The 11,017-nt window shown below is 34.2% G+C and overlaps 1 long non-coding RNA gene across 1 annotated transcript; it reads left to right on the top strand.

Annotated features, from left to right (window-relative positions):
• The first annotated feature begins 89 nt into the window (after window positions 1-89).
• Window positions 90-2,247, top strand: LOC136813357 (uncharacterized). Its single transcript, XR_010847463.1, has 3 exons — window positions 90-111; window positions 1,127-1,268; window positions 2,149-2,247. It is a non-coding gene; the product is annotated as an uncharacterized lncRNA (long non-coding RNA).
• Window positions 2,248-11,017: the final 8,770 nt, after the last annotated feature.

Here is an 11,017-nt window from a genome sequence, read left to right on the forward strand (position 1 = left end):
GTCAATCATCGACCTAGAGGATAATCATCTACCTTCTGATGTACATGGAACACCAAATTTCGTGGATGACAAGGTTGTCATGGAAAATAGAATCGGTTCGTCAAATATATGGTATGTTCATAGCATTGAGTTTAAAGCTCTGAAGGGCCTATAGTTGACTTGTGGAGGGGGAAATGAAACCTCTTATTTCCCATTCGAAACGCATGACGCGGCGTGACTTTCACACAAACGCTAGATTGAAAATAAAAATCCATCGCCAGATTTTGCCGCACGAAAACACATAAATAGCGGCACGAATCTTAACGCTCACTTTTTCCGTGATTGATAAAAGTCGAAATCAAAATCCCAACAAACTGCTTCCTCCGTCGGCCCCGATTTGGTCGACCCAACACGCCACTGGTTTCAATACTCTCTATTGTTTCATTAAAACCTCAGTGCGTACTAACTTTAAAAGAGAGTGGGGCTGAAATAAAGACAAACTGAATGACATGACATTATTCATACAAATGAATATTATTCCAAACAATTATCGTATTATCGTATAACACCTATATTACTGTGTTACACGAATAGCGCTTCGTTATGCAAACGTCATGATTATTGTATGCCGAGTTTCTACATCTGCAATTGAGCTTTACTAATCTTAAATTGATCGAAACTTTCACACTACCAATCGGCAGCATGTTAGTGAGACATAGTGAACAGCCTTATCCAGATGGTGAATAAATGTATGCCGAGTGATTAGTCATGAAGTACTTCTCTCTCATTTGACTGAATTCAATCCCACAATCCTATTCGTCCTAATTCAAAAGTCGTGAACTTTTCTCTTTGTAATTGAGTGTAATTTGCGTACAAGCGTAATAACGCAAAGGGGAATAAGATTGAATTTTGGTCAAACAAAAATCTATGTCTATTATTAGATTCGCCACGGTATGCTTTTAGAAATGGCTTCATCCTTGATATCTATTTACTGAATTTGTTTTTTATTTCAATATCAGTAAAGAAGTCCTGACACAGACGCCTAGCATAATTACAAAGAGTTACGTCAAAATTTCAATTTTAGGCCCGTTTTTTTTGACACACTGGTATATGTGAAACAAAAACCCTCTCTCTCTTTTTGGTTCAGGTCGGGAGTATCAATAACAGAGGTACATCGAAGAAAGTGAAAATGGTTATGAAGAACATTACAAAACATTCTTTCGGCGATTACATGTTGATGGTTTCAACACAATATTCTTACGATGTCTTCAACTTCACCATCGTTCAAGGTGCCTGTTTTTTTATTTTTGTAACTTTAGAATACAGTCGACTCTCTCTTATTAGATCTCCAAAAAGACCATAAATTTTATTCCATTTAGAGAAAGATTTAAATTACAGAGAGTAATTTAAAACGCTTTTCAGCTGAGGGAACCAATATTTTAGTTCGAATTACAGAAAGATTTGAATAATAGAGATTCGAATTAGAGAGAGTTGACTGTATATTTGAAATTCTCTCCCAAGAAGCGCGTCACCACTGAGCTTTATATAACCCTGTTGATAGTTTCCCAATCCTTGATAATCAAAACCTTGGCGGCCGCTTTTTTTTTTGGGGGGGGGTGGTGGGTGAAAGAGGCGCCTCTTACTATTTTCGGTGCCCTTTGCTTTTACACCTTAGAATTAGAATTTTTCGCCTAAAAAGGAAAAAAACAATACCCAAAATCTTCGTGCTCACTTCGCTCGCGTAACATTTACAAGATATTTTACATTTAAATGGGGGTGCCAGAATCTCAACTTTCGGGAATTGCCTCCCCCATTGTTAGCCGACCCACCACGCTACTGTCTATTGTCAGCTAAGAGGCAGATGTGATAAAGAGGAATCCGGTTTTCACCTATATAAAGAGTCGCCGTGTACCTTAAGTAGATTAAATTTCGCGAATTTCGCGAATTTTGGCCGTTTACGTGAAAATTAGTCCTCGCAAAATATTGAAATTCAAAATTAGCTAAACCCCTTGGGAAATGAAAGAAATCGGTTGAAAGAAAGGCCGATTCGCGAAATTTTATCCAAGTGAAAATTTTAGATTTTCGATTTTTGAAAAAAACTACGCGAAATTAATCTATTGTTATTGTATTAGTATTATATGCATCGATATCTTGTCTCACATCTTACAGACAGTCCTGCTGGGGAAGACGATAGTACTGTTGAGATCGCGGTCGGTGTCACAATACCCATCCTCATCGTTGTTGTGATAGTGAGCTATGTCTATTTCAAATCACCGCATCGTTATCTAAAACCACGTCGTCGTTCTGACATCATAGAATATGATTGATATCAAAAGTATTATAAAGTAAGACTTTTGATTAAAATTGCAACTTTTGTACAATTAATAGTAAGAGTGTCAAAGCTTTATCTTCTTTGCTTTTTTCCCGCTTCTTCCAAATGTCTGGGCCTAGTCTTTTTTTCTGCGTTTCATTTTCAAAACAACAAAGATGGCCCTGAAAACCAACGAATCTCTTCGGTTTTTGAGGTGCATGCATTAACTTTTGGACTGATTATGGCCCATTGAAAGGTAAATCTTCATTTTTTTTCACCTTTATAGTTTCAACTACCTTTGGAATGTTACATTAGTACTTTTTCTTTGTGTTGACTTTTTTGTATTAAATTGGAATTCATTTCACAAAACAAAATGTTTTTTTCTCGGCCATGTGTTTCATGGATATCATATGGCCATGTTTTCTTTCCACAGGCTTATTTTTATTCATATGGGTCGTGTGTTTATTTCATTTTACTCTAACTATAATTATTTTCATCTCTTCTGTCTTCAGGGTTCAGGTGAAGGAGCTTGATTGATGTGATGGGTGACTTTTAACTACCGATCCGCCGACTGGCTGAATCAGCAGTGTTTCAGAGTTTTGGTGGGTGAACGTGCACAACAAAGAAGCAGCATAAAACCAAAATATACATAGCATTATGACAGTATGAACAGATATTGTTGATTGTGATTGATGGAGAATAATAAAATATGGTCCTGCTGAATATAAATTGTGCCAGTTCCATGTTATTCCGTGCAATGTTTACGAGACAAAAGAGAAGACTGTACTGGAAAGCAGAATCAAAATGATAAGGCCGATGTAAGTTACATGTGAGTTTACCGTCGTCAACTTACCCAAAAATAGATGCGGCATGATTTCATTATTCATTATTCATTATTTTCCCAACAGCACCTTATCCACCATTTCTGCTAACCATTCTCTCTCAAAATAAAAAATTTTGCTTCGCTTCAACCCTACGCATGTTTTGCGAACGAAAAATAAAGATCGATTGCTACAGTGGCGCTAGATTTGGCAAAAAACTAAAATGGCCGCCAGGGCGGTTAGGCAGATGGGCGTGACGCCCGCTGTAGTTGTAGGATTGAGGGCGGTCACATTTTCTGTAAAAAATCTTCTTTGTTTACCCGTGTTTACTCTGGGAAAAAGGTCATGCGTAGAGGGAATCCTGCGTAGAGACGATTTTAACAACGATGGAGGTTGTAGTTGTAAAGAAATATAGAAATAATGAAAATTTTAGGAATTTTGAAGATAATGAAATTTTCATGCGGGTGCTTTTTAGAGATGCGGGCGGCCGACGGTAAACTCACATGTGACTTTCATCGGCCTAATTAATAGTTTCTTTTTTTGTCATTGAAGATTTCTTCAATATTTCAATAAAATGGAATCATTTTGATTTGGCTTGATTGATTGTTGATTCTGGATTATCGCTTGCTGACTCTCAAAAGATTTTTGTTTAACATTGGAGCTTGATCATCATCAATTAGAATAATACCGATTTATATTTGTACGATAAAGTGATAACAAAAGCATGATTGATGACTTTAGCCCAAAAGACAACTTAATGATAAAAGTACCTATATGTTACTTTTGATGCTAGCTCGAATATATTTTCAAACAAGATATCTTTCACAAAAAAGCTTTTTTTACTGGCGAATCAACTTATAATTTCATAAACTCTTTGACGTGAGATTGTAGATAAAGCTTGTTATTATTACCGCCTAATAAATAGTAATGGCATTACTTTAACTTTTATGAATTACAGGTGTTTGCCCCTCAGAATGTACGTGAAATTTACTTTTGCTCTAATTTTTTTTTTCTGTACTTTTTTAAACTTTTTTTGGGGTTTTTACAAGGTCTTCTATCATAAAATTTCTTCCCAGTAACTTAAATCTCAAAGTTTTAGGTTTTTGGTATTTTTTTCTCAAATTGAACTTTTATACTTTATTTAGGGGGGACCGCAGAATGTCAGTCTGGAAAATCGTATTATCTGGAGAACCAAAAGTCATGCATTGATGAAATTTTGTGTGAATGCATTTATTTGAATCCTTTTTAATATGTAAAATTTATGTTGACTTATTTTCAAGGGAACCCCACTTTGCTCCACAAAGTGCCAGTGATAGGGACCTCAAAATGCCACCTTTTGCAGATGATTTTTCAAAAAAACCAAACTATGTAGACCAGTTTGATTAAAAGCCACCCTTTCCTATTGCTTTGCACTACCTAGAAAAGCCATATTGTAAATGATTAGTTAGACTGTGTGTAAATTTGGACTTGTTTGATTTAAAAGTAAAAATTAGGTTTTATCAAAAAGTAATAAAGTAAGACATTTAGGTAAGTTACGTATGCTTTTTCTGCATCCACCAAGGCTAAAGTTAAGTTAAATCAAGACATGAAGACTTCTTTTCTGACATTGATAATGATGATAGTGAGAGCTACTCAACTACTGATGATGAAGCTGATGCTAGGTCTACTGCAGATGAAGAGCTGGAGGAAGAAGACGAAATTGCCACAATGAAATCAACTTGGAAAAGACTAAGCCCTCCAAATACAGAGGCTAGTCTCATTGGAAAGTGGTTTGGTGTCTGCTACAAAGGCAAAAAATCTGAAACACTCTACATCTCAAAGTTTGTCTCTCGCTTTCTTTACGATAAGGATGGCAATGTAACTAATGTTGTGATGAGATCACTCAAACCGAAATTTGGATCTGGCACTGTTTTGGAAGACACACCTTCCCATCTACCACCTGACGAGTCAACCTTTGAATTGACTGATGTAATATGTGGGCCTCTAGAAGTCAATCCTTTAAGAGGAGCATCTAAATTTAATGTTCCTGTATATGAAAAAAGCAAAACAGATCTTTGATATATTGTGAAAAACAAAGACAGAGGACAAATGTAAACTTCCAATCATGCAATATTTGATAAAATCAAAAATTGTTCCTTTTTAAAAATATATTTCTCCATTAAAAATAGTTCCTACAATTTTCTAGATAATTCTATTGTACACTGTGTTTCATAGTAGTTTATTTATAGTTTATTTTAAATTTGCATTGAAATCCTTGTTCCTAAATATTCGATGAAAGAATGAAATGAAACTCAGTTTTCAATTAAGGGGGGACCGCAAAATGCCAGTCATGTGATGTAAGAGGTTCTGCTATCATAGATTTGTCTATGGTATTGGGAACAGCTAATTTATGCTTAAAATGTTTCTACTATGTTGGGGCTTATTGAAAATTGCTACTTTGCACACTTATATTCAGATCACAGGATTCAAGGCCAAAAACCAAAAAAAAAGTGAAATTTTTTATGTGAATTTTTTTTACTGAACCGGTCCTAATTTTTTTTCACCCATTTCTAAACACATTTTTTCAATTGAAATTGAGACCTTATACTTTCATACACATGGAAACCACAAAAAAGTTTGGTTAAAATGAATCTCAAAGCCTGTAGCTGCCATTTTCCAAACACTGACATTCTGAGGGGCGGTGGCATTCTGAGGGGCAAACACCTGTATAGAAGTTTTTGAATTTTATTCTGCAAGGCAAGGTTCTTGAAAAAATTAGTTTGGACTAGTTTGTATTAATTTTATAAATAAAACATTGGGAACATCTTTTTGCCGAACACACAATACAGTATATATCGCAAAAATAGACTCACAAAAAGACAAAATTTCATCACGCAAAAAATCTTTTTTTTTTTTTTTTTTTTTTTTTTTTTTTTTTTTATCTATAGTATATGTAACACGAACAAATAGTACAAAACTAAGGGTTCCTAACCTCCCGCAAAAGGACCACCAGATCATACCGCCAGGAGGAAGGAACCCAAACTAAGCTAACAATAGATTAATAAATCAATTTGATAAATGCATGGAAAAAAAAAATTACTACAGAGGATAAATACTAACAAAAAATAAAAAACAAAAACAAAAAGAGCAAAAAATCTCACTAGTCTTGATAAGTTACTGGAAATTATTGCTAGGCTGCTGATTCCTTTTCGGAAAATTGATACTACATTTGGAGTGAATGATATCATAAAGAGGTAGCACATTTTGAGAGATTGTATACTAGGTTCTAATGGCTGAAAAGCTCAAGATCAAACTACGCACTATTTTCTTTTAAATTTTGAAGGGAAATGTATATTATAATTTTTGAATTGTTTATAAATTTGTCTTTTTAAAAGTTTTATAGAGAGCTAAGTAATTGTTTCAAAAACTCACAAAAAGATGGGATAAAAGTCTTTCAATTTATTCAGATAAAATACCAGCCTAAAGCCTAATGTAATATCTTTGTTGTTGGTCATTCAGCCATTGCACAAGAAACATGTGTGTTCTTTTTTGTCACTTGCACTATTTTTTATAAGAACCAGTAAATTTTTTTAAAGGTTTGGCTGTCCTTTTTTGCACTTTGAGCCTGAAATTGTTTTTGAATTGCTCAAAACCCGGCGTATTTAATTTTTGAGCCTCGTATTGTTCTTATAAAATTCTTATAAAAAGAAAGAGTTTAGTTGGAAAACATTATCAATAAAAGTTTGACTTATAAAAATAATTTGTTAGTGTCGAAATTTCTTCGCTTTGCGAAAACGGAACGGTCGTTCCGCAACCCCTTTTATGTAAATTGTAAAAGGGGTTACGCACGATACGAAAATCTCGTGTTCGCAAGCGAAAGGTTTTTTACACTACATACCGTAGGATTGCTAAACTTCCTTATTCCCAGCGAAACGTTCCGATTGCTAGTGTACAACGGAAAAGGACCAAAACGCCACAAAAGTAGATTTAACACCGATTTTAGCCGGAGACGCCTAGAAGCAAAAAGATCCCGAGAAATGAGAAAGTTAGCCATTTTATGATACAATTTTAAAAAGTTGTACCCAGCCGTTTGGGTGAAATAATTCGAGGCATGATTTGGGCTATTTTCGCGATATTTGCATGGTGAACAAACCTTTTTTGGTAATTTTCATGATCGTCACGAGAGCAAGGAAAATTTCTATCAATGCATTTTAAACATGTACAAACTCTGGTGAACCAAAAGAAATTTGATTCTATTTTCAAAACAAACTGCTTTTTTGAAGTTTTTTTAACTCAAATATCTTAAAATTTCAACCTAAAATACTTTTTCTCTTTTCTCGTTTTCTTAAATCAGGGGGTAATGTATATATCTACAAAAATTGATCTTGTTCATCAAAAATTGAGAATATTTTACAATAAGTAAAGTGAAAACCAAAGGAAAATTTATATTTTCAAAATAGATGAAATATTTTGCATAAATAAAATATTGGAAAAAAGGTTTAATATATAAAATATTGGAGAAAAGGTAAAATATATAAAATATTGAAAACAAGGTAAAAAATTATAGCATCCAAAAGTTATATTTTTTGAAATGCATGTCAAAAAGTAAAAAACTTTCAAAACAGGGAAACAATTTCATAATTTCAAACATACACTTTTTCTAATATAAGAACAATTTTATAAGAACAGCGAGGCTCAAAATCGCCAAAAAATAAGAACAATTTAAAAACAATGCTGAGCCTGAAACTACTCAATTTCAATCAATTTAGGGGTCAAAGTAATAAAAATTGGGTATGATTCCTAAAATACCTGACTTACATCCTATTAATAAGAACATGATAGAAGCCCAAAGTGCAAAAAAAAAAAGAACAGTCGAGGCTCAGAAAAATTTTACTGGTTCTTGTATAAAAAAAGTGTAATGCAAAAGAAGAAAAAAATATATCATATACAGTATATACTGGGAAACATTTTCATAATCTGAAAGAACGTCGAAAGGAAAAAATTCCCCTAGCAGAAGGCATTTGATAATTTTCGATAACATGCTGCAAAAGCAAAAAATGTCACATACATAGTAATTGGCAATCATAATTTCCAAAATTTCCAAAAAGAAAAAAAGTTATCATGCCAGGATATTGCTTCATAACAAAAATATTTCGAATATTACAGACCCGAATAGAAAACCGAACAAGGGCTAACTTGCCGAATGTCGCTTTGGTCATTAAAATTAATCTCTTCAAAACACGTTGAATTCCGGTCAGTACATTAAACATGATTCTCGTTTTGTTTTCTCGGAATTTTCTATGGGAATGAATATCTCCTAAGCATTCGCTACATCTCCTTTGGTTTTTGTTTTGATTTCGCGCAGCGTCAGCATAACTTAAATATCCCAATCGCCTTTCCCTTTAAGAATATTTTTGTTAATTGTGTGTATTTACGATTTTTTTGGTATTTTTTATTTTTTAATCATTCCGAAACAGAGGGTAATTTAGCAAAAAGTTGAAAAATATCTTGTAAAAAGTTGTTCATTCTTATTTTTAGCAAATACCATTTTCGTTGATGGTTCCTAAAACATCTCGGAAAGTCTCAACACGCCGCCCGAACAGTACAGCCAACAGCCATTTTGTTTACAGACGAATCTACGTTTTCATTTCCATTTTTTACTGCCGAGTCAGCTTTACTATGTGCGCGCATCAAAATTAACAAAATGCGCGCGAATGTATTGCTGAGTAATCTTGCCAATCAAACTGAACCTACTTTGCAGGAAAAATCTCATGCAAGCGAGTTACCTACACCAGGAGTTAAACAAAACAACCAAAACATCACACAACAAGACCGTGAACAAAGTTTAACGCTTGGATTCCCAGGCTAATGTAGATGTTGCCATTGAGTTTAAAGCAGCCCGAAGGGCTAGAGTAGAATCTCTAACCTTTCCCAGGCAAGAAAAAATGAAGCTACTTATTTCCCATCCAAAACGCGCCGTTATCATGACGACGGATTGTGTCTAACGGTTCCTTTGTTTTTGAGGACTGCATTTTTGGAAATCTAATGATAGATTTTAGTTTCAATCCAGCGTTTGTGTAAAAACCACGCGCGGGCGTTCTGGATGGGAAATAAATGGTTTCATGTCTCATCTAGGAGTCCCGAGTCTAGCCTTTCGGGCTTGGAAGTCAATGGATGTTGCTGATTAGACGTTTAACCCTATTTTTATCAGGGGGGGTGTTTTCTACCAGGCAGGCACTCTTTTGCTAATAGCTCACTGAAAATTTTTTTTAACACTCCGAAACTTTTTGACTTTTAATATAATCCTATTAGCAGCATGTATACCAAATTTTACAATTATACACCGACCAGATCAGGTTTTATGACTTTTTTGTGCAGGCATATCATAAAATCCAGCTAAAACCTTGTAAAATTCCAAAATCTTAAATTTAGCATAACTTTTGATCTAGCCATCCAACTGACTTCAAATTTTGACAGGTTATAGGTATTAATGATAAATTTTAAAAAATATTTAAAAAATTTTCAAAAACTGCTGATGTCATCAAAAATGACGTCATTGTTTTTTGAAAAAATTTACTCATTTTCTGCATGGATTTTAAACCTTGATTTTATTAGTATGGTAAAAACCGGCAAATATGTTAAAGATATTATTTTTGGCTTTTAGAAATTTAAAACAGAATTGAAAAATCTCCATTCGTTCAACTTTAATTGCTATTTCATTGAACAGTACTTATTCATTGGTCAGCGATAATTGTTAAACTTTGTGATGACGTCATCACCTTTATGATGACGTCATCAACCCAAATTTTTTTCTATGATGAACTCCTTTTATGATAGAGAACATTTGTACCAAATTTCAAGTCCATACCTTTTCTAGATCAAAAGTTATACAAGGCTGGTGGAAAACACCCCCCCTTGAGAATACAAAATCCGAAAAAGCCTGATAATAATAGGGTTAATAGACTACCTTTAAGGATACCTTTTGGAATCTGGAAAAATCAGAAAGTTAAATCTCAGTGCCACTACTAAAGGTCAGAAAATAAGGAACTTTCAGTTTTTTGCCGCTTGAAAGATCGAAATTGTGTCCCAAAAAGGGTAAGTAGTACATTTCACAAGAATTTATTCCTTTTTTTCCTCGACGTTCGAAATTCGGGCTGTACGTACCCGTCAGTTCACAGCCCTAGTACCCCCCAGGGTACCAAATAGGCTTTTCCGGAAAAAAATTTAACATGGGGGGGGGGGGTGGAGGATATAACAATTTTCAGTGATTTATCCCCCGGACAAAGTGGGGGACAAAGTACTTTTGCCCCCCCGGACAACGGGTTTTACCCCGGACAAGCATCAGTCGACCTCCCCAGACAACCCAAATTACCCCGGATAGAGCAGATTTACCCCCCGGACAATATATCCTCCACCCCCATGTACGGACATTTTCTGGCAGAACCCAAATAAGACATCGAGATTATAAAGCAAAGGAAATTACTTTTCGTTTTTCATGCAAAAATATAACTAATATATACAAAAAGTTCGTGCAATAGAAGATACTAAAAAACACCTTATGGAAGCTTTACTTTAACATATTAACTCTTTCTTAGTCCGAATCGCAGATACTTCCTATATAAGAAACTCTCTTCGCTTTATGATGAGCAGAAGCCTACTTTTTATCATATTAATTTTTAAAGAACAACGCAAAAAAAAAAAAAAATTAGGAATTAAGGGTCAAAAATAAAATTTAAAGCTAAAAATAGGTTGCCCGAACATTAAGAACAGCTGATGAGAACAACTTGAGGCTAAAAATGCCAAAAATAAAATTTTGAGTATAAAAATATTGACTGGGTCTTTCAATAAAACTCAATTAAAATGCTATCTATCTGCAAATCAAAATAAATATCAAATCCTTAAAACACAAGATATTTTCGTTTTAAAT

The sequence above is a fragment of the Clytia hemisphaerica genome, unplaced genomic scaffold (genome assembly GCF_902728285.1).
Source record: "Clytia hemisphaerica strain Z4C2 unplaced genomic scaffold, Clytia hemisphaerica genome assembly, whole genome shotgun sequence".
Lineage (NCBI taxonomy): Eukaryota > Metazoa > Cnidaria > Hydrozoa > Leptothecata > Clytiidae > Clytia > Clytia hemisphaerica.